At 43.8% G+C, this 24,192-nt stretch overlaps 1 long non-coding RNA gene across 1 annotated transcript in view; it reads left to right on the top strand.

Annotated features, from left to right (window-relative positions):
• Nucleotides 1-22,760, top strand: part of LOC142289901 (uncharacterized) — a 37,921-nt gene extending 15,161 nt beyond the window's left edge. Inside the window, exons 2-4 of the long non-coding RNA XR_012750186.1 lie at nucleotides 14,276-14,357; nucleotides 17,379-17,443; nucleotides 22,128-22,760. This is a non-coding gene — a long non-coding RNA (uncharacterized LOC142289901). The remainder of the gene's footprint in view (nucleotides 1-14,275; nucleotides 14,358-17,378; nucleotides 17,444-22,127) is intronic.
• The last annotated feature ends 1,432 nt before the right edge of the window (nucleotides 22,761-24,192 follow it).

Raw genomic sequence — 24,192 nt, 5'->3', positions numbered from 1 at the left:
CACCGCACCAGGGCAATTCGGGATGAGCCGGGTAGAGTCCCGGGACTGTCGCATCTAATGGATGCGGCAATTCCGGGCGGCTGCTGGCTGATATTGTTAGGCTGGGGGGCTCCCCATAACATGGAGCTCCCCATCCTAAGAATACCAGCCTTCAGCCGTGTGGCTTTACCCTGGCTGGTATCCAAATTGGGGGGGGACCGCACGTCGTGTTTTTTTAAAAAAAAAATTCTTACTGCTCGATATAGACACGCCCACCGGCGGCTGTGATTGGTTGCAGTGAGACAGCTGTCACTCAGTGTGGGGGTGTGTCTGACTGCAACCAATCATAGGTGGCAGTGAAAGCAGGGAATACGAGATGGATTAATGAGCGGCCGGCATTTTCAAAAGAGGAGAAGCCGCCACAGTGTGAACGCCGTGCAGCGCCGTGCCAGTGATCGTGGATCGGTGAGCATGAGAGTTGGTGGGAGGGAGAGACTGAAAGATCTGCGTTTGCTATGTTAAAAAAACATGCGGATCTCAAGAAAAATGCAGTGCAAAACGCACTACTTAGCATTTTGGTAGCATTTTTCTACAACTCATTAATTTCAATGGGTGTAGAAAGCTGCCAAAACGCTCAAAAGAAGTGACCTGCTGCTTTTTTAAACGCAGAGATTGTAAAATTTTTGACAATCAAAACGATGTGTTTAAAAAAGCATTGTGTGCACGGATTTTGCATGATTCTCACACACTTTGCTGGGGAAGCAGAATGCATGAATTTTGACAATGTGACGCTGCAGCTTAAAACGCTGCAGAAACGCAAAAAAACGCAACGTGCGTATGAGCCCTCTGTCTGTCTGTCGGTCTCTCTGTCTCCCTATCGGTCGGTCTCTCTCTCTCTCTGTTGATCTATCCCTCTCCCCCCTTTCTCATACTCACCGATCACTGACCGATCACCGGCGCGGCGCTGCACGGCTGTCACACTGCGGCGGCTTCTCCAGCTTTTGAAAATGCCGTACGCTCATTTCATCTCGTATTCACTGCTTCCCCCGCCCACCAGTGCCTTTGATTGGCTGCATTCAGACGTGCCCCCATGCTGAGTGACAGCTGTCTCACTGCAACCAATCACAGCCGCCGGTGGGCGGGTCTATGTAGTGCAGTAAAATAAATAAATAATAATAAAAAAAACGGCGTGAGGTCCCCCCAATTTTGATACCAGCCAAGATAAAGCGACACGGCTGAAGGCTGGTATTCTCAGGATGGGGAACCCCCAGCCTACAAAAATCAGCCAGCAGCCACCCGGAATTGCCGCATCGATTAGATACGATTGTCCCGGGACTCTACCTGACTCATCCAGAATTGCCCTGGTGTGGTGGCAATCTGGGTAATAAGGAGTTAATGGCAGCCCATAGCTGCCACTAAGTCCTACGTTAATCATTGCAGGCGTCTATGAGACACCCCCCAATGATTAACCTGTAAGTGAAAGTAAATAAACACATACACCCAAAAAAATCCTTTAATTTGAAATTAGACAAAAAAAGACCCTCTTTCACCACTTTATTAAAATCCCCAAACACCCCTCTAGGTCCGGCGTAATCCTCACGAGGTCCCATGATGCATCCAGCTCTGATACATGAAGCTGACAGGAGCGGCCGTAGAACACCGCTGCTCCTGTCAGCTCCACGCAGAAACTGAAGTGAGTCTCACTGTCAGCAGAGACGTCACTCAGGTTACCCGCGGCCACAGGTCTCGGGTGGAGGACTTGAGCTGGCCACGGGTAACCTGAGTGATGGCACCGCTGATCTCGCGGCTGAATGAAGTCGGGTGAAGTTCATTCGAGTTCATTCTGATCGCGCGGCTCTGTCTCGCAGCCAGCCATGCTCTTTTTGACAGTGCGGTCCCACTCTGCTCTGCTGCAAGTCTATGGGGATGCTGCAGAGCCGAGTGTGACCGCACTGTCAAAAATGTGCATTCTGGATGCTTTTCCCACTTTGTCTATGGCAGAGCAAGCATCCAGAACGCATGAATTCAACAGGAATTCTGCAGTAACAATGTGTCTCAACTGATAATTATAAATAATGAAAGGGCACCACCCGTTGGGATCTCCTGATATACAACAACAACTACCAAAGCAAGAGAAAGAGTATATCACAAAATAGGATCACCAACACGTTATATTATAGAAAAAACAATTTTTATTAATTCATTATTGAAACATTCTGTGTGAACAGGTCGTGGCCCCAGAAAGGGAGGGCACACAGACAAACAATTAAAAACATTTAAAAAGCCAATGAAGGCATGGTTCCCCAGCACGCCAACCTCCAATGCATAGATGTAATATTAATATAGAAATACAAATATACACGATACCTCCAATAAAGAATAATTAACCCTCTATAGTAAACATTGTGCACAGGGACCCACTGGTATGCAGGTGAAATGTTTGAAAAATATATAGCACAAATACACTTGCTCAAGGGCAATAACCACTACTTGTGGTGCCTGCAATGTTAGGCCAGTATAAAGATGTAAAAGATCCGCAAATAAGACTAGATCTGCATCATACCCTAGCAGATGCCTTAGATATTAGACCTGGGGTAATTTTAGATGTTTACGGATATCTAGAACATATTACAGAGCCTAATAACACAATAGTTATGTCATAATAAATTCCAGCAAAGACCCCAGATACAAATTCAGGATCAATAATAGAGGCTTGAGAGATACAGATCCCAAAAATCAAGATCCAGCCTAGCTTGAATCATACTCAACACCTAACGCAGCATTATAATCCCCAGGGGAGGGGGGGAGGGAAGATGAGGTAAGGTGGAGGAGGCTAGGGGCGTGCGACCCCACGCGTATCGCCACAGGCGTGTGGCTTCCTCAGGGGAGAGAGAGAGTACAGTGGATGTCTGAAATGTGCCCCATATAAATACATAACTACCTAAAAGTTAATTACTCACCAGCCCATGTGTAAAACGCTAACGATGGCGGCCGCCATCTTGGATCGGTCACATGATTACAGGAGGCCTGCCTACAGTCCTAATGCGCATGCGCGGGTATACCCGGCGTTACTCAAACAGAGTAACTGCTTTTGTGAATTAGACCTAGGTATTGGATGAGTAAGTGCACATCACAGCCTATTTGCTGAACGCTGCAATGTAAATAGCGATTTTAAATCAATGATTCACAAACAGGCGAGCACTTACATGTATATACAGTACCAGGTTAAGAATTTTAAGCGCAAACACAGAAAAGCACGGGTTAGACATAAGACTTTTAACCCCTTAAGGCATCTCCTTATTGAAAATACAATGTACAGGATTCATGTCCGAGTCTCATGAAACAAGGTGTATATCCAAATAGTCTACAATACATGGGAAACTAGTCTATATGTTCATATAGAACAGAAGACCAGTTCACCGGGATTACAACCTACATACATATACTCAAGGTATGGAAAGAAATAAAGTCGTAGGTACAAACACAGATACGGAAATGAGATAAATTTGATCCCTTTTAAAGTTGATCCCTTTTAAAAGGTGTGCATTACAGCTGGTTAAATCAGCATATGTCCAAGATTTATATCCACCCCACTATATGCATAATTTTAGTCAGTATACCCATATTTAAATGGATGGTTAAACCCACTAATGGAGCAGGGGCCATGGTAAAAGGAATCCATGGCTTCGGTCTGACCCTAAAAAATGGAATTGTCACCTTAGGACGCAGGTGACTAGTATACAGTGGATGCAAATCAAATCTGGATCCCAAAACATAGAGATAACAGTTAATATACCCGTAAAGCGTAGTTAGTTAGTCTATACATAAAGATGGTAATAGGGACCTCATACAGAAACAGGGACTTATCAACACGCACTTATCAAGGAGATAATATTCATAATCCTAATTTGTATTAACAACTATTTTGCATCGAGAAGATCACATATAAAGTCAATGGCACCTATGTGCACCAAAAAAAAAGATGTTAATGGTGCCGAAACATAGACTACCCCAGCCGGGGAAGAATACGGTAACTAATGCACATACCATCATATAAAGGTCCCATTATCTTTTACCCGTTGATTCCAGGGTATTCAATCCTTACCTATTAAATTGGTCGAGTATTCAGATCAATCTGGTGATCCAAATACCGCCCTGGTTGAAAAGGCACAGAAAATACAACCGCAAGGTCACCAGTGGGTCCCAGAAAATCACTATACAATTATACCCCCTCTTTAATACAGGGCTATCTCTATTGAGATATTAATATTCCTAAAGGAATGAGAGTAGGTGGATGGTATAACCCAACAAGTCCAATGGGTATCCTCAGGCGGTTATTCCAATAATAGCAAAAAAAAAAAAAAAGATCCCAATCAAGAGGAATTATATATATTAAATTTAAAGAATCTCAGTTCTTTTATCCGGTCCAGGTTAATACAGTCCAGATGTACAGGAAAAGTAGAATATCCTAGATTCCAAATGTAGATCTTCACAAAGGTTCTTATGATGAGAACTTGTCCAAGAGAGATTTGGTTGACCTCCTATATGTTGAATATTCAGAGCCGGAGTGGTGACTTAGAGTGCCTTGATTTCTCTCGAGTATATCACCTGCAATCAAAAGACGAAGAAGAAGGAGTACGGTCTGAGGCTAATGATGTTAAGCACATATTAGGTGGATCAGTCTATAGGGTCTTATAAAATCCTGTATATAGCAGGTCTTCATTCAGGCCATGCGGGGCCACACTTCTTAGATTATAAATCCATCTGGACTCTTTACATAGAAGTTCCTTAGTGTGGTCCCCACCCCTGATATTTTGAGTTACTGAATCAACAATGAAGACCCTCAGATTCGTCCGACGTCCCCTGTGTCTTGTAAAAAAATGGGACGCAACGGATGAAAGAGTTTTACCTTTGTCATGATCGACACTCGCTGTGTTGATTGTAGACAGATGTTGTTGGACCCTCCTCCTTACTTCTTGCGTGGTCTGCCCCACATAAATCTTTGGGCAGTCGCAAATCAACAGATAGATCACATTTCTTGACCGACAGTTGAAATACTTTCCACTGGTGATTTGTCCAGGAAAGATAGGTAAGGAGATGTTATCGGCAGCTGCCATATAGGGACAAATTGTGCAGGCTCCACATGGATATGTCCCCTTTAATCTGATGCCAGTGCCTAACCGCAAAGTAGGCCTCTGAAAATGACTCCTGGATAACACACCCTTTAGATTTTGTGCCTTTCTAGCGACAAGCCTTGGTTTTTCTTCAATAAAGGGATGTAACTTTCTATCACTCCTAAGGATCTCCCAATTGTTCTGGAGTAACATATATAAGTCTTGCCACTGATTGTTATAAGGGGTGATTATACTCACTGTTGTCCTGTTGTTCCGGTTCTTTGGGCGGAGAAGTGTTTCACGTGAAATTGATCTGCACTCCTGTAGTGCAGTAGAGATGACTCTTTTTGGATACCCTCTCTTTTTAAACCTGTTAGAGAGATCAAGTGCATGAATTTCAAAGTCAGCATCATCACTACAGTTTCTCTTGAGCCTCATAAACTGCCCTTTGGGAATACCATTTTTCACATGTGCTGGATGAAAGCTCTCATAGTGGAGTAAACTGTTAGTAGCTGTAGGTTTGCGAAAGAGTGATGTGCTGACTGAGTTGTTGGTAATGGAGATTTTTAAATCCAGGAATTCGACCGTATCAACGGCTATATTAGAGGTGAGTTTGATGTTCAAAGTATTATCATTAAGAGTCGTAATGAAGTTCTCACACTCCTCCAATGAACCGGCCCAGAAAAGTAGGATGTCATCAATGTATCTATACCACTGGATCACACTAGTTTTGAACTGATCCAGGGCATAGACCATTGTTTCCTCCCACCACCCTAAGAAAATATTTGCATAGGGTGGCGCACAACACGCCCCCATTGCGGTCCCGGCTGTCTGTCGATAGTATGCCCTGTCAAAAACAAAATAGTTTTTGTCCAATATCGTATGTAACAGGTCCAGGATAAAGGAGTCGTGTCTCCTATTCCCTGTTGTGCTACGGTCGAGAAAGACCGACACCGCTTGTAATCCCAGATCATGTCGTATTGAAGTATACAGGGATTCTACATCTAATGTTACGGCTAAGGTATTAGATGGAATAACTAATGTGGCCAGTTGTTCTATTAGGTGTGACGAATCCCGCACATACGAAGGGGAAGATTGAGCCAGTGGTTGGAGATAAAAATCCAAATAAATACAGGGTCTCTCAAATAGGCCTCCGATACCTGACACTATGGGCCTGCCAGGAGGTTCTGGCCGCTCTTTATGAATCTTGGGTATCATGTAAAAAGTCGGTGTTATGGGGTCCTTGGTGATCAAGAAATTTCTTTCTTTTAGAGTAATAATGCCTTGCATATGGGCTGTAGATACAAGTTTGTCCAAGTTCTTTTTGAACGTCCCAGTGGGATCGGAAGGTAGGGGTACATAACAATTACGATCTGATAATTGTCTCTTCGCCTCCCTTACATACATATCCACTGGCCACAGTACCACATTACCCCCCTTGTCGGCTTCCTTAATAAGGAAGTCTTTGTTATCCTTAAGTCTGGATAGGGTTTGTCTTTCCTCCTTAGTTAGATTGTTACTCTTGTTGTTATCTAGTTTTAATTTGTCCAGATCTTTACACATTTTGGTGAAAAATATGTGAATAGCCGGGCAAAGCCCGAAGGAGGGGGTGGCTTGTGATAAAAGACGTCCTGTGAACGGTATCTTCTTACCTTCATCTGACTGATTTGCCTCTAAAAGTTCTAAAAGATCACTAAAGGCCTGTCTCTCATCCATCGGTAGAGTATCGATAAGCTCTGGGCGACTATATAGATATTTGAAGGTAAGTTGTCTGCAAAATAAATACAGATCCTTTGTTATAACGAACTTATCCAGTCTGTTCATAGGTGCAAAGGTCAAGCCTTTAGACAGAAGTTCTAATTCAGTTTTGGTTAATACATAACTGGAAAGATTGATAACTTGAAGCTTACCCTCGATGTTCATTGTCGATTCCGTCTCCTGCTCTGTCTCGTCTCTCTTGGGGCAGCTGGTGACCAAAATTGGTTCCTCCCGCCTCTCCTCCTGAGATTTAGGCCTACGGCGGCCCCTCCTGGTGCGCCTTCTGGATCGCTCGTGTCCGTGGATAAAAAATCCTCACTTGAGGAGGGTTGTGAGGTGGCTCTGATATCACTGGGTTCCCTGTTTTGCACCCTGCGTTTATTACCGTGATGGGTCCACTTATAGACTTTGTTGGTAGAATAGTCTGTTTTGTCACGCTGAAATTTGTGTTTTTTACCCTTGATAATATCTTTCTCGAATTTATCCAAAATATGCTTGAGTCTCTCTTGAAAGGGGGTCACCACTAGCTGTTTGTCTAATTGATGCAAAATATGCTCTTTATTTTTTATCTCCTCTTTTAGTTGAGTTAGTAATGCTCGGTCATGCTCTAAGAGCATGTCCAGCAAGATTAACGAGCAGGTTTGCAAACCCTGTTCCCAGGTCACCCTGAATTGTGTGTCTATTTCCCAAGCCGGGAAAATTTGTACCCGGAGTCCACGAGGAATAATCTTGAGTTTTTTATATTCCTCCAGGGATCTTATATTCCACCATACCTTCACAACTTTTTTATGCAGATTAATCAAATCCTGCATCAATTGTTGATTTTCGTCCTGTACATTTATAGGAGCTGCATGAGCCCCGACCTCATGCGCTGTACCAAATATGTCTAGGGACTGGTGAGACCAGGCTGTCTCCCTTTCCGCCAGATCCATATGTCCACACAAAATTTTCCAAAAAATACTTAATTTGCACAAAAATCAATAAAGCTATATGGTTTAGGGCAGGGGTGGGGAACCTTTTTAATGCCGAGGGCCATTTGGAATTTTCTACCAACCTTTGGGGGCCGCACAAAACTATCAACTTAAAATTACCCTGCTATACTTAGTCAAACAATTAACTCATCATGGCGGCTGAAGCTTCTTGTTTTTGGTGCGGCTATATTATTCAATATTGATCTTATTGCTTCTCACAACTGTTTTTCCACGTTTGTGTCAGCTGGGACTGCTGTAAATACATCACAGGAGATGCTGAGGGCATATACATCACAGGAGATGCTGAGGGCATATACATCACAGGAGATGCTGAGGGCATATACATCACAGGAGATGCTGAGGGCATATACATCACAGGAGATGCTGAGGGCATATACATCACAGGAGATGCTGAGGGCATATACATCACAGGAGATGCTGAGGGCATATACATCACAGGAGATGCTGAGGGCATATACATCACTGGGGAGGGCTGGAAGGAATATACATTGCTGGGAGGACTAGACATCACTGGGGAGGGCTGGGAGGACTAGACATCACTGGGGAGGGCTAGGAGGACTAGACATCACTGTGGAGGACTGGGAGGACTAGACATCACTGGGGAGGGCTGGGAGGACTAGACATCACTGGGGAGGGCTGGGAGGACTAGACATCACTGGGGAGGGCTGGGAGGACTAGACATCACTGGGGAGGGCTGGGAGGACTAGACATCACTGGGGAGGGCTGGGAGGACTAGACATCACTGGGGAGGGCTGGGAGGACTAGACATCACTGGGGAGGGCTGCGAGGACTAGACATCACTGTGGAGGGCTGCGAGGACTAGACATCACTGGGGAGGGCTGCGAGGACTAGACATCACTGGGGAGGGCTGCGAGGACTAGACATCACTGGGGAGGGCTGCGAGGACTAGACATCACTGGGGAGGGCTGGGAGGACTAGACATCACTGGGGAGGGCTGGGAGGACTAGACATCACTGGGGAGGGCTGGGAGGACTAGACATTACTGGGGAGGGCTGCGAGGACTAGACATCACTGGGGAGGGCTGCGAGGACTAGACATCACTGGGGAGGGCTGCGAGGACTAGACATCACTGGGGAGGGCTGGGAGGACTAGACATCACTGTGGAGGGCTGGGAGGACTAGACATCACTGGGGAGGGCTGCGAGGACTAGACATCACTGGGGAGGGCTGGGAGGACTAGACATCACTGGGGAGGGCTGGGAGGACTAGACATCACTGGGGAGGGCTGGGAGGACTAGACATCACTGGGGAGGGCTGGGAGGACTAGACATCACTGGGGAGGGCTGGGAGGACTAGACATCACTGGGGAGGGCTGGGAGGACTAGACATCACTGGGGAGGGCTGCGAGGACTAGACATCACTGGGGAGGGCTGCGAGGACTAGACATCACTGGGGAGGATTATATATCACTGGGGAGGATTATATATCACTGGGGAGGATTATATATCACTGGGGAGGATTATATATCACTTGGGAGGGCTGGGAGAAATATAAGGACATTGCTAGGGGTTCTGACATACCAGGGGGGCACAGGCAGCAGTGTGGAGGCCGCAGGGGCACAGGCTGCCGTGGGGAGGCCACAGGGGCACAGGCTGCCGTGGGGAGGCCACAGGGGCACAGGCTGCCGTGGGGAGGCCACAGGGGGACAGGCTGCCGTGGGGGAGAGTGAGGAGCACAGGCTGCCGTGGGGGAGAGTGAGGAGGATGAGACGCTGCACGGAGCACAGGCTGCAGTGGGGATGTGCAGGGGCACACACAGGCATGGGAGCACAAACACACCTGTCGGACGCTGAGGTAGTAGCTTCTCTTCTGTGGAAAAAGAGCGAGTTGAGCGCTTACTCCACCCACAAAGTACGTCCTCACGCTAGCATGAGGACGTAAGCCATACAGGGTTTAAAGGGCCAGCAGTAAGCAAGACGCTGCTGCCTCCCGAGCTCTGTGGACTGTGGAATGTGCCCGGGGGCCGCAGAAAAGGTCATGGCGGGCCGCATACGGCCCGCGGGCCGGAGGTTCCCCACCCCTGGTTTAGGGTGTGCCTCCTTTCTGAAAATGGCGACTAGAGCACCAGAAACCACTGATAATTATAAATAATGAAAGGGCACCACCCGTTGGGATCTCCTGATATATAACAACAACTACCAAAGCAAGAGAAAGAGTATATCACAAAATAGGATCACCAACACGTTATATTATAGAAAAAACAATTTTTATTAATTCATTATTGAAACATTCTGTGTGAACAGGTCGTGGCCGCAGAAAGGGAGGGCACACAGACAAACAATTAAAAACATTTAAAAAGCCAATGAAGGCATGGTTCCCCAGCACGCCAACCTCCAATGCATAGATGTAATATTAATATAGAAATACAAATATACACGATACCTCCAATAAAGAATAATTAACCCTCTATAGTAAACATTGTGCACAGGGACCCACTGGTATGCAGGTGAAATGTTTGAAAAATATATAGCACAAATACACTTGCTCAAGGGCAATAACCACTACTTGTGGTGCCTGCAATGTTAGGCCAGTATAAAGATGTAAAAGATCCGCAAATAAGACTAGATCTGCATCATACCCTAGCAGATGCCTTAGATATTAGACCTGGGGTAATTTTAGATGTTTACGGATATCTAGAACATATTACAGAGCCTAATAACACAATAGTTATGTCATAATAAATTCCAGCAAAGACCCCAGATACAAATTCAGGATCAATAATAGAGGCTAACAATCAGTGGCAAGACTTATATATGTTACTCCAGAACAATTGGGAGATCCTTAGGAGTGATAGAAAGTTACATCCCTTTATTGAAGAAAAACCAAGGCTTGTCGCTAGAAAGGCACAAAATCTAAAGGGTGTGTTATCCAGGAGTCATTTTCAGAGGCCTACTTTGCGGTTAGGCACTGGCATCAGATTAAAGGGGACATATCCATGTGGAGCCTGCACAATTTGTCCCTATATGGCAGCTGCCGATAACATCTCCTTACCTATCTTTCCTGGACAAATCACCAGTGGAAAGTATTTCAACTGTCGGTCAAGAAATGTGATCTATCTGTTGATTTGCGACTGCCCAAAGATTTATGTGGGGCAGACCACGCAAGAAGTAAGGAGGAGGGTCCAACAACATCTGTCTACAATCAACACAGCGAGTGTCGATCATGACAAAGGTAAAACTCTTTCATCCGTTGCGTCCCATTTTTTTACAAGACACAGGGGACGTCGGACGAATCTGAGGGTCTTCATTGTTGATTCAGTAACTCAAAATATCAGGGGTGGGGACCACACTAAGGAACTTCTATGTAAAGAGTCCAGATGGATTTATAATCTAAGAAGTGTGGCCCCGCATGGCCTGAATGAAGACCTGCTATATACAGGATTTTATAAGACCCTATAGACTGATCCACCTAATATGTGCTTAACATCATTAGCCTCAGACCGTACTCCTTCTTCTTCGTCTTTTGATTGCAGGTGATATACTCGAGAGAAATCAAGGCACTCTAAGTCACCACTCCGGCTCTGAATATTCAACATATAGGAGGTCAACCAAATCTCTCTTGGACAAGTTCTCATCATAAGAACCTTTGTGAAGATCTACATTTGGAATCTAGGATATTCTACTTTTCCTGTACATCTGGACTGTATTAACCTGGACCGGATAAAAGAACTGAGATTCTTTAAATTTAATATATATAATTCCTCTTGATTGGGATCTTTTTTTTTTTTTTGCTATTATTGGAATAACCGCCTGAGGATACCCATTGGACTTGTTGGGTTATACCATCCACCTACTCTCATTCCTTTAGGAATATTAATATCTCAATAGAGATAGCCCTGTATTAAAGAGGGGGTATAATTGTATAGTGATTTTCTGGGACCCACTGGTGACCTTGCGGTTGTATTTTCTGTGCCTTTTCAACCAGGGCGGTATTTGGATCACCAGATTGATCTGAATACTCGACCAATTTAATAGGTAAGGATTGAATACCCTGGAATCAACGGGTAAAAGATAATGGGACCTTTATATGATGGTATGTGCATTAGTTACCGTATTCTTCCCCGGCTGGGGTAGTCTATGTTTCGGCACCATTAACATCTTTTTTTTTGGTGCACATAGGTGCCATTGACTTTATATGTGATCTTCTCGATGCAAAATAGTTGTTAATACAAATTAGGATTATGAATATTATCTCCTTGATAAGTGCGTGTTGATAAGTCCCTGTTTCTGTATGAGGTCCCTATTACCATCTTTATGTATAGACTAACTAACTACGCTTTACGGGTATATTAACTGTTATCTCTATGTTTTGGGATCCAGATTTGATTTGCATCCACTGTATACTAGTCACCTGCGTCCTAAGGTGACAATTCCATTTTTTAGGGTCAGACCGAAGCCATGGATTCCTTTTACCATGGCCCCTGCTCCATTAGTGGGTTTAACCATCCATTTAAATATGGGTATACTGACTAAAATTATGCATATAGTGGGGTGGATATAAATCTTGGACATATGCTGATTTAACCAGCTGTAATGCACACCTTTTAAAAGGGATCAACTTTAAAAGGGATCAAATTTATCTCATTTCCGTATCTGTGTTTGTACCTACGACTTTATTTCTTTCCATACCTTGAGTATATGTATGTAGGTTGTAATCCCGGTGAACTGGTCTTCTGTTCTATATGAACATATAGACTAGTTTCCCATGTATTGTAGACTATTTGGATATACACCTTGTTTCATGAGACTCGGACATGAATCCTGTACATTGTATTTTCAATAAGGAGATGCCTTAAGGGGTTAAAAGTCTTATGTCTAACCCGTGCTTTTCTGTGTTTGCGCTTAAAATTCTTAACCTGGTACTGTATATACATGTAAGTGCTCGCCTGTTTGTGAATCATTGATTTAAAATCGCTATTTACATTGCAGCGTTCAGCAAATAGGCTGTGATGTGCACTTACTCATTCAATACCTAGGTCTAATTCACAAAAGCAGTTACTCTGTTTGAGTAACGCCGGGTATACCCGCGCATGCGCATTAGGACTGTAGGCAGGCCTCCTGTAATCATGTGACCGATCCAAGATGGCGGCCACCATCGTTAGCGTTTTACACATGGGCTGGTGAGTAATTAACTTTTAGCTAGTTATGTATTTATATGGGGCACATTTCAGACATCCACTGTACTCTCTCTCTCCCCTGAGGAAGCCACACGCCTGTGGCGATACGCGTGGGGTCGCACGCCCCTAGCCTCCTCCACCTTACCTCATCTTCCCTCCCCCCCTCCCCTGGGGATTATAATGCTGCGTTAGGTGTGAGTATGATTCAAGCTAGGCTGGATCTTGATTTTTGGGATCTGTATCTCTCAAGCCTCTATTATTGATCCTGAATTTGTATCTGGGGTCTTTGCTGGAATTTATTATGACATAACTATTGTGTTATTAGGCTCTGTAATATGTTCTAGATATCCGTAAACATCTAAAATTACCCCAGGTCTAATATCTAAGGCATCTGCTAGGGTATGATGCAGATCTAGTCTTATTTGCGGATCTTTTACATCTTTATACTGGCCTAACATTGCAGGCACCACAAGTAGTGGTTATTGCCCTTGAGCAAGTGTATTTGTGCTATATATTTTTCAAACATTTCACCTGCATACCAGTGGGTCCCTGTGCACAATGTTTACTATAGAGGGTTAATTATTCTTTATTGGAGGTATCGTGTATATTTGTATTTCTATATTAATATTACATCTATGCATTGGAGGTTGGCGTGCTGGGGAACCATGCCTTCATTGGCTTTTTAAATGTTTTTAATTGTTTGTCTGTGTGCCCTCCCTTTCTGGGGCCACGACCTGTTCACACAGAATGTTTCAATAATGAATTAATAAAAATTGTTTTTTCTATAATATAACGTGTTGGTGATCCTATTTTGTGATATACTCTTTCTCTTGCTTTGGTAACAATGTGTCTCAAAACGCAGCTTTTCGGCCTTATACGCTGCGGAATAGAACGCAACGTGCGCACATAGCCTTATCAAAATGGAGAACTTGCATTTGACATAGAATTTGTGGGGATTCCAGTTATTTACATAAGGCTCTATTGGTTTCCTAAAACACAACTGGGAAAGGTAGTACATATAAAGGGACACTGGTGACTCAGGTTGTTGGTTCTGGAAACTTTTGGAATTTTATGATTATTATATCTGTCAACAATTTTCAATTTGCTGTAGCAAAGGATGAACGTAAACCTGCAAGTCCTTTCCTCCTCCTCCTCCTCCTCTAATAATGAAGAAAATTGGGACTCGGGGTATCTTCTATGAAGAAGTTTTAAAGATGGAGCTGATGATATCACCATTTATGATATATATGTGATAAATATGATATTTACATTTGTGATATTACTTTTTTTTATGCAGAGCTCCACAGAAGTGTATTAATATTGGTGGCATTGGCAACTGTAGCCGGGTTTGTCAACGTGATCGGGAATATGTGTATTTGGTAAGCTATGACTTTTTTCTATCCATGGTTCCATAGTGACTATTATCAAAGGATTATTTGGTAATATTATAAATTATCACCAGTTTTATTTGGTAGAGGTCTGTAAGGAAGTACCGTATGTCAGTGGAAGGCTGGCAGCTATTAACAGGGCTTACAAGAATGGGTTTTGACCTAGCCATTCCATCTAACAGATTCCAGGCGGGTCCTCCTGGCCTTCACTCTTTGATCCATTTACAGGGATCTAGACTTATATAAGGGGTTCCTATGTTGTGTTCACCAATTGGCTGCTGGCCGATGGAACAATATAACAGAGGGTGGTCGGAAAGCTGTGTCAAAACCATAAGGTCAGAGGCAGGAATAGAATCTTCAAGTAGAAGAATAGTTTAAGCATAGGCCAGAAACTGGAGACAACCAGAGCAAGAATAAACTATAAGTGGCAACTCCAAGAAGTAAGCTGGTAGTTTAAGTAGAGTGTGGTGCTGTCCCATTTTCCACAGTAGGGAACTGATTGCATCTGCTGGCCAGCATACACATCTTTACTGCCAGATTGGGCGGAGGAACAGGTCCCAACCACACTAGCATGTTTAGCTAGACAAAGCCTGCAGCACCCAGAGCTTCTGGCTTTATGTCTCCTCCATCACTAACGCCACCCACAGAACGAATACAGTGACTTCTGGTGACAGAAGCAGATGTCTCAGAAGTAGGTTGAGGTGAAGATATGAAAAGGTCTAAGATTTTTACATCAAACCTTTAAAGGACATGTGGAGACAATTCAGAAGGTCATTTCGTAGAGGTCTACTCATTTAGTATCTGACTACTTCAGGTGCTAGCGGATGACCGGCTTATGCAGCTCTCCTTGAATACACTTATAATGATAGTTAAACCACACAGCACAAGCAGTTTTTACCTTTTGTGTCACCCCTATTTTGTTATAGCTTGTAAGCACACCTCTTGTTTCTTTGTTGAATTGTTACTCTAATGTCTGATATTGTTTGCACATGTCCTTCCTGAAATGTAAAGTGCTGGGAGTGTATGTGTAATGTGTTCTTGGGTACAAGCAGGGAGTGGACCCACTGTGCCGTAGCACACAGAAAACTTAAAGGGGCTTGACTAAGGTTTCACACCAGGTTTTCACCAGAGCCTCTAATGGTGAGGATGTTGTGGTGCAGGTAGAAACCAGGTGCCACTCAGGAAGACTGATGTTTAGACACTTGACCCCAGGGGCACGGACACGGATAGTCTCTCATGAGGCAGGTGCAGCCGGGATGGCTGATACATAATAATCGGCTGATAAGGTACAATGCAGCAGTGGCCCTTATAACAGACTTGGCTGACGGGGTACGAAGCAGCAGCGGCTGGAATGACAGATGTGGATGATAGGGTATGATGCAGCAGTGGCTGATATCGCAGGCTTGGACGATAGGGTACGATGCAGCAGCGGTGGATACGTCATTTATTGAAACCCAGAATGGTATTAGCAATGTGGAACACAGCACTAAACAGCAGCAGCACTTAGAGACCTGACAACTAGCAACGTATAGACCATATTGCCCAGGGAGGGCCGTAAATACCTCATGCCTCTCAGCCTATGGCTGAGAGGCACTTCTGGGCTAGGGCATACTGGCCCTTTAAGACAAGATGCACATGCCCCTAAGAGCACTCCCAGGTGGCCTATGCAGCGTGCACAGGCCCCTGGAGCCAGTGGGAGGAAAGGAGGATGGGACAGCTACCACTGAGAGTCTGGGAGGGTTTGTGTGCCAGCATCCCCGCTGGGGGATGAGAGGAGAACAGTGCGGGGACCCAGGTGAGTGCGTTACAGTATGTTAGCTCTATATACACAATTTAATATTAAAAAGTAACATTAAAAAGGAAAAGTCATATAATTATGGAAATCACAGGATTGATAAACATGTTAATTATATGCAAATGATGAAAACAAGTTTTAACCACTTCACGACCAAGGATGGACTCGTATGTTCTTGGCTGTGTCTGTCCTTCTAATGCAGGCTCACGTGGTAAGCGTGCATTATTTCCCCCATATGTCTGGTGATCTGATCAGCAGACATGTGTAGCTAACAGACATGGGTGGATCTCTGATCCACCCATGCCTGTTAAACCCTTAGATTGCGCTGTCAGAGTTTGACAGTGCAATCTAAAGCACTCCGGTGGGGATTGCGCCATTCCCCACAGCCATCGGTGGACTCACAATATGATCATGGGGTGCCAAAAGGTTTGCATGGCAGCATGGGGTCAGATGATGGCCCTTGTCTCTGCCATGACATGTTTCCTGTGAATGCCAAAGGGGGTTGGGCACTTTTTTTTTTTATCTGGCCCTAACATAGGAACATAGCTAAAATTCATCAGACTTCATAGGAAATTGAGATGGAATGATAGAAAACAGAAGTAGCAGCATGAGTAGCAATAATTAAAGGTATGGATTATAGCAATATATTTAATGTATATTCAATTTAATATCGCAGGGACCTTCTCCACTGCGACACATAGCGACCATGTACCACCATTTACCACATTGGTGGTCGCTACCTCACAAAATATATATATATATATATATATATATATATATATAATATATATTATAATATATATATAATATCTATATATATATATTATATAATCAAAGAATCCACATAGGAATAACTAGATGGTAAACATTTTACAAAAAGACACAATGATTTTGCAGGTCAGTTTAACCTCTGGGCCCCATCACTATTGCTATAGTTATTTATGTATTTTACCTATTCACTTTACATTACCATTGGGGCTCACAATCAACATTCCCCATCCATATGTCTTTGGAATGAAACCCATGCAAACACGGGGAGAACATACAAACTCATTGCAGATGTTGTCCCTGGTGGGATTTGAACCCAGGACCCCAGCGCTGCAAGACTATAGTGCTAACCACTGAGCCACCGTGCTGTCCTTTTAAATACTTCTGCATTGCATATTAGAAATGAGTTTTCCCTTTAATTTTGTCACAATGTACTTTTGTCATTTTAGGAGAGAAATTAAAAAAAAAAACCAAGACAGTCATTACCTGAAAGAGGTACGGACATATAAAAGAGGTAATGACAGTTATGTAACATTTATACATATACTGTGCGCATAATTATTTTAGAAATTAGGATTTTTAATAATTAATTTTATTATTGAACAATTACAGTGCTGTCGGTCAATCCAGAAGTTTAATAAGCCTGAAACCTGTATATTTAAGATAATATAGTGAGGTTATGTCTTTCTTTGGAGAATATCTATATGTACATAATTATTGGGCAACTTTTAGGCTATGTGCATTGGACTGGAGCCTCTCATTTGGCTCTCTTCATTTAAATGGGTTTCATTTCTCTTGGCACTGAAGTGGTTAAGTGCCAGTTTTGCTATTGTAGCTTTTCCACAGCAGTTCTTTGCTGAGTGATCAGCTGCATTTACTAAGTAGTCACGCCCTTCAGCTTTAAATAGTAGTGTATCCCATCATTCCCTACTGAAGATACAAAGTCATTTGTATCCTGGCCGCGCCTTTGAGGAAAGTTCTGCAAGTCAAGTTCCTGTGCTAGGTCTATATCCTTTTGTTTATGAATTTTCCTCCTGTTTGTCTTTACTTCCCCTGGTGTGTTGTTAATGCAGCGGTGAGGTCTAGTGAACCCCACCTGCCCATCACTAGTTAGGGTTACTTTAGGGTCTTCCGATTGTTCCAGGTTCCTGTTCGGTGACAGTTGCGGAGACTATATAGGGACTGGTGAGGAGAAAGGGGACAGTTGCAGGTAAGGTTAGGAGGTGCCCATCTACCCCTCTCACTAGTTCCAGGGCCTCCTGTTGTTTTTTTTGTCCCCAATACCATGAGTATTTGGTTGCAGAATTTCTGCACCATTTCTGCATCTCTTGTCAGGAAAAAAGCAGAGCAAAAAATTGAAGTTTTTGTTGCATTTTTTATGTGTTTTTGATGAATTGAATAATTGACAAACGCTGAAAGATGACATGCTGCAGATTATTTTCTGCAACAAATCTGCAAGGGAGAAAAAACTCAACATGTGCATAACACTTCAGGATTCTCATTGACTTTGCTGGCATAAGAATTTGTTTGCAATTTTGTGACAAAACCGAACTAAAAACAAGGATCAAAAACCATGATAAAAATGCCCTGTGTACACACAGCCTAAGTGTGGAGAAGTATTATGTACCGTATTTTCTGTTTTATAAGACGCACTAGATTATAAGACATCTCAAATTCAGAGCAAGAAAAGGTGAAAAAAAAATGGGGTCCGTCTTGTATTCCAGTAGTCTGTCTTGTAATCCGGTGGTGTCTTACCGGAGGGGGCAGTAGCGGTGGTGTAGGAGGCTATGCTGGGGCTGCGGCGGAGAATTGGGCTGCAGCGGAGACTTGGGCTCATGCTGCGGTGGAGGGCTGGTGCTGCCATGCTGGGACAGCTGTGCTTGGACTTGGGCTGTGGCGGAGGCTGGGGTTCGGGCTGCAGCGGAGGCTGGTTCTTCTGTGCTGGGGCAGCTGTGCTTGGGTTCGCGCTGCGGCGGCTGTTGTTGCGGCGACTGCGGACGGTGAGGGCTTCAAAGAAATGGGGCCCGGAGTCAGAAGATTGAGCTCCAGGCTCAATGGCATGCCGAGATCTTATCTGCGCAAGCGCCACCTCCAGGCGCCATTTTGCTGAAGTCCACTGGAGGGGGATCAATGGGCTGGAGGCGGCGCCTGCGCAGATGAGAGTTTGAGCGCCATCCGCGCACGCGCCAACTCCAGGTGGAATTATTTGTAGTCCTCATCGCCCGACCCGCAGTGCCAGTAAAACCACACAGCAGCCCCAGCACCAGCCACCGGAGACCACGCACAGACGCCGCAAAGCCGCTGCAGCCGTTGGAGACCCCACACAGCAGCTGCTGTCCTCGCACAGCTGTCCTAGCACCAGCCACCACAGCCCCTGCACAGCCCCGCAGCATTCCCCTGGCCTCTTGCGACCCCTCTCCACTTCCCCGGTAAGCTACACTCAGATTATAAGACGCACCCTTCACTTTCCTCCCAAATTTTTGGGAGGAAAAGTGCGTCTTATAATCCGAAAAATATGGTAACTAAATGGAAAACTTACATTTTCCCATTTCAATTGTTAATTTTCATCTGTTCAAGTGAGAATAATAAGCAAACATCTAAAAATGTACAACAATATATTTCTGATATTTCAAAAGTAATATCAGAGACCAATATAGCCGCCCTTCTTTTCAATAAAAGTCATAATTCTTCCATCCATGGAATCTTTCAGTTTCTTAATCTGTTGACAAACTTTTTGGCCAGCACCAACCTCAGACTCCCAGACCCTGTGTCACACTCAGCGGGTGTAGCAAGTGTGGCGTGGTGCGTTCAGACCTCTGTGTGTCTGATGCACATCAAAAAACACACGATAAGAGGGGCATTGGGGACAAAAAAAACCAACGGGAGGCCCTGGAACTAGTCCCCTTTCTCCTCACCAGTCCCTATATAGTCTCCGCAACTGTCACCGAACAGGAACCTGGAACCCTCGGAAGACCCTATAGTAACCCTAACTAGTGATGGGCAGGTGGGTTTCACTAGACCTCACCCCTGCATTAACAACACACCAGGTGAAGTAAAGACAAACAGGGGGAAAATTCATAAACAAAAGGATATAGACCTAGCACAGGAACTTGACTTGCAGAACCTTCCTCAAAGGCGCGGCCAGGATACAAATGACTTTGTATCTTCAGTAGGGAATGATGGGATACACTACTATTTAAAGCTGAAGGGCGTGACTACTTAGTAAGTGCTGCTGATCACTCAGCAAGGAACTGCTGTGGAAAAGCTACAATAGCAAAACTGGCACTTAACCACTTCAGTGCCAAGAGAAATGAAACCCATTTAAATTAAGAGAGCCAAATGAGAGGCTCCAGTCCAAAGTCTGTCACTGATCTCAACATGCAGGGAGACAATCGTGACAGACGATCGTGACAACCTGCTTACAGTGGGGACTGTTTTTCTTCACCATAAAGCTCCTGTTTAAGAAGGATTCACAAGTTCTTAATAGGCTTTAGGGTAGGTAAGAAATGGGCCAGGTCATTATTCTTTCATCTTTAATACCTAACCTGGTGGCCGAGCAGTTTCAGAGCACATGTGAATATGCCCTGAAATAAGTAGTGCACAGCAGGGTGAGCAGCATCTCCTTATCTCAACACCACCGATATCTCTGGTGTTAGATCAGAAAGACAGGGAGGACAACAGTGTAAGTGGCCTTATTACCTCAGCATTAGAAATGAGCAAATAAATTAGAGTGGAAATTAATTTTACTTAAATTTACAAATCTTAGTCTTAATCAAAATCTGAGTTTTAGTAATTTTCCCGTGCTCGGATTCAGCAAAACGGTGGAGTTTTTTTCTAAATCATAAAGAGCCATCAAAAAACAAACAAAAACTCTCACTTCTTATGCCACTCTGCTCCTCACTGTCAACAGTCTGGTCCTCGTTGCATCTTCGGAATCTCACTGCTCACACTGATATCCCTGAGTCTCTCACACACATAGTCAAGGGGTAAATCAACATGTTATGACGTGTTGACCTTTCGTACTCGGTGTGATTTCAGCGCAAGTGATGAGGATAAGAAGGGATGAGGACCGACTAGGGACAGGAGGAGCGGCAGGACCAGAGAGGGGAGGATAAGGATTTTCTATATTTTTTAGATATTACAATTATTATGCTCTGGGCTCTGTACAGACCCCAGAGCATGCTAAGAGACAATAAACTTGTGGAGAAGTTATTTGGATCAAATTTCCCAGGAAAAACTGCGCAAATAGGCAAATTTGAATTTTCCTGATCTGCTCATCTTGACTTAGCTTCTCTGTTTCTCCAGTATTAGATCAGAGAGATAGGGTGGACAGCAGTGTGAGCAGCCTCATCTTACCTCAGCATCCCTGGTTTCTCCAGTATTAGATCAGAAAGACAGGGTGGACAGCAGTGTGAGCAGCCTCATCTTACCTCAGCATCCCTGGTTTCTCCAGTATTAGATCTGAAAGACAGGGTGGACAGCAGTGTGAGCAGCATTTTCTCACCTAAACAGCCCTGATTCTCCAGTATTAGATCAGAAAGACAGGATGGACAGCAGTGTGGGCAGGTGCTTGTTACCTAAACACCCCTGATTCTTCAGTATTAGATCAGAAAAACAGGGTGGACAGCAGTGTGAGCAGCCTCCTCTTACCTCAGCACCCCTTGTATCTACAGTATTAAACCAAAATAATCAATGAGTACAACTTCCTGTACATGAAGAGGGTGATCAGAGCTTTGTACTGCACAGTCAGTCTCACAGGTAATTTGATGTTGAATAATGCTTTTTCCAGCATGATGCTGCACTATGTCTAAAGGCAAAAGTGATAACTAAGAGGCTCAGTGAACAAAGCATTGGAATTTTGGTTCTATAGCCAGATAACTTCCCAAATCTCAATCTCATTGAGAACCTGTGGTTAAACTTCAAAAAGAAGGACAGAGAAAAACCCAAATTATGAGAAATTACAATTGCTGATTAGGCAAGAATAAGTTGCATAAACTTGATCTATTTTTTAATAAAAGTTTAAAAACTTATGAAATGTTTATAACTGTACTTCAGTAATCATAGAAATGTCTGACAAAAAGAACTAAAACCACTGCAGTGAAAAACTAAATTTGTGTTAGTCTCAAAGCGTTTGGCCATGACTGTACTTTCGTCACATTACAAAGCATTAATAACCAATAATTGTTTCTATTATACAGAAGAACGTCATGTGAAATCTCAGAAGATACGTTGCAAACCAAAAACTAAACATGAGACTGCGATCTGAAAACGCCAAGATAGAAGCATTCCAATAAATGCAATTCCAAGCAGTGCAAAACACAATTTCCTATTTTTCGTGTTTCAAGTGCTGTACCTGACCTTAGGCCATGCACCTCCTTGTGCTCATCCACATAGAAGCGACCAAATCTTTGCATGCATTAGTCATATCTGTAAAACTAGTTAGACTACTTCAACCCCAAATCCCAAAAAAAGTTGGGATGCTTTGTAAAATATAAGGAACAAGAATGCAATAATTTATAAATCTTTTATAGCCATATTTTATTTACTACACATCAAATAACACAGATTTCATTAGAAAAAATAACTCATTCACAATTTGTTGGCAGTAACACATATGAAAATAGCTTGGACAGGTATTAAAAGGCTAGAAAAATAAGCTGGAGGGTGAATTTTAAAATAAATCACAAGACTATAAAAAGAGAGGCAGAGTCTCTCAGAAGCAAAGATGGTCAGAAGTTCATCAATCTGTGAATAACTGCATCTAAAATTATGGAATAATTTCAGAAAATGTTCCTTAATGTAAAATTGTAAAGACTTTGAATATTCCATGATCTACAGTACATAATATCAATAAAATATCAATATTGGATACTTGTGATATACGGGTCCTCAAGCGGCCCTGCATTAAAAACAAGCATAATTCAGTCATGGAAATCACTTGACTTAGGAATTCTTCAAGAAATCATTGTCTGTGAACTCAATTTTGTGTAGTCCAGAAATACAAGTTAAGTGTCTATGATGCAAAGAAGAAGTCATGTATTAACACTATCCAGAAACACTTCATCGTCTTTGGGCCAAAACTAATTTTTAATGGCAAAATTGAAAAATCTTCTGTGATCAGATGAATCAAAGTGTAACGCTTGTCAGTGGTAAGGCGGCGAGTGGACCCACTGGACCACAGGGGGACCTAGGCTTAGCCTGATGAGGGAGGGGCTTGACTAAGCCCCTACCGAGAAAATGTCAGGTGCCACTCACACAGTGTTACCCAGGACGGCGACAGCTGGTCGGTGCTGGGTGAAAGCAGGACAAGGGGTATAATCACAGACAAGTTGGGCACTGGCAAGACAACCAGGGCAGAACTAGGAACACAGAATGGATGGGAACAGGAGCACAGATACAGGCAGGTACAGAACGTTCGGCATGGGTCATCGGGTTGCAGGTACAGGACATCAAGAGGGATTCTGGACATCAGAGTACAGGTCATCAGACACAGGTCATCAGACACAGGACATCGAGTTGCAGGTATGAAGGAAGGGGCAAACTCTGGGTTGTTCCATCCCCTTGCCAGAAAGAGCCAATGCTTGCAGACCACTTCGGGTGGGGTGTGCGACACTGTAGTCTTCAGGGTAGCGTCCATCACCTCGCAGCCGGTCACCATTTCAGATGATTCAGTTAAACACAGAACACTGGACAGCTCTGGGCAAAACAACATTGAACGTTTATTTAACCCTTTCACTTTCACGACAGACATAGCCAATAACATCCGGTTCTGCTGCCGCTGTTTTCTCGGTTACTTAGTCTTGTCTATACTGCTGACAAAGACCTAGTCTTCCAGCTGCTGGGCCTCAGCTTCCCTCCGTGACTACCTATATTTCATTGTAATAGGGTGACCAGAGCCCTACCGCCACCACTTCCTTGTTGGTGATTGCTGGAATTACAGTATATTTGTGTAACTGCCTTGTACTAATGTGTTGTATTTTTGTAAACTGTCTGCATTAATGTACCGTTCCCTGTGTAGTACGGCCGGCTGCCACTAGAGGTCATGGGTCCCGGGCCCCTCCGAGAGAAGGGATGGACTGGGAGATGACAAGGCAGCAGGGGGTTAAGTGAGAGAGAGAGAGAGAGAGCTCAACAGCACAGGAAGATATATAGGGGAAAGAACTTCCTGTTACAGGCAGATAGGGAAAGGCTGTGATACAGAGCAGAACAAAAGAGAGAAGTCCAGGAGTGACAGAAGAGCAGAGTGGAGTGCAGAAGGGTGGA

This window comes from Anomaloglossus baeobatrachus, chromosome 1, assembly GCF_048569485.1.
Source record: "Anomaloglossus baeobatrachus isolate aAnoBae1 chromosome 1, aAnoBae1.hap1, whole genome shotgun sequence".
Lineage (NCBI taxonomy): Eukaryota > Metazoa > Chordata > Amphibia > Anura > Aromobatidae > Anomaloglossus > Anomaloglossus baeobatrachus.
Note: the sequence above shows the minus strand (reverse complement) of the source record. Positions and strands in the feature narration are given on the sequence as shown.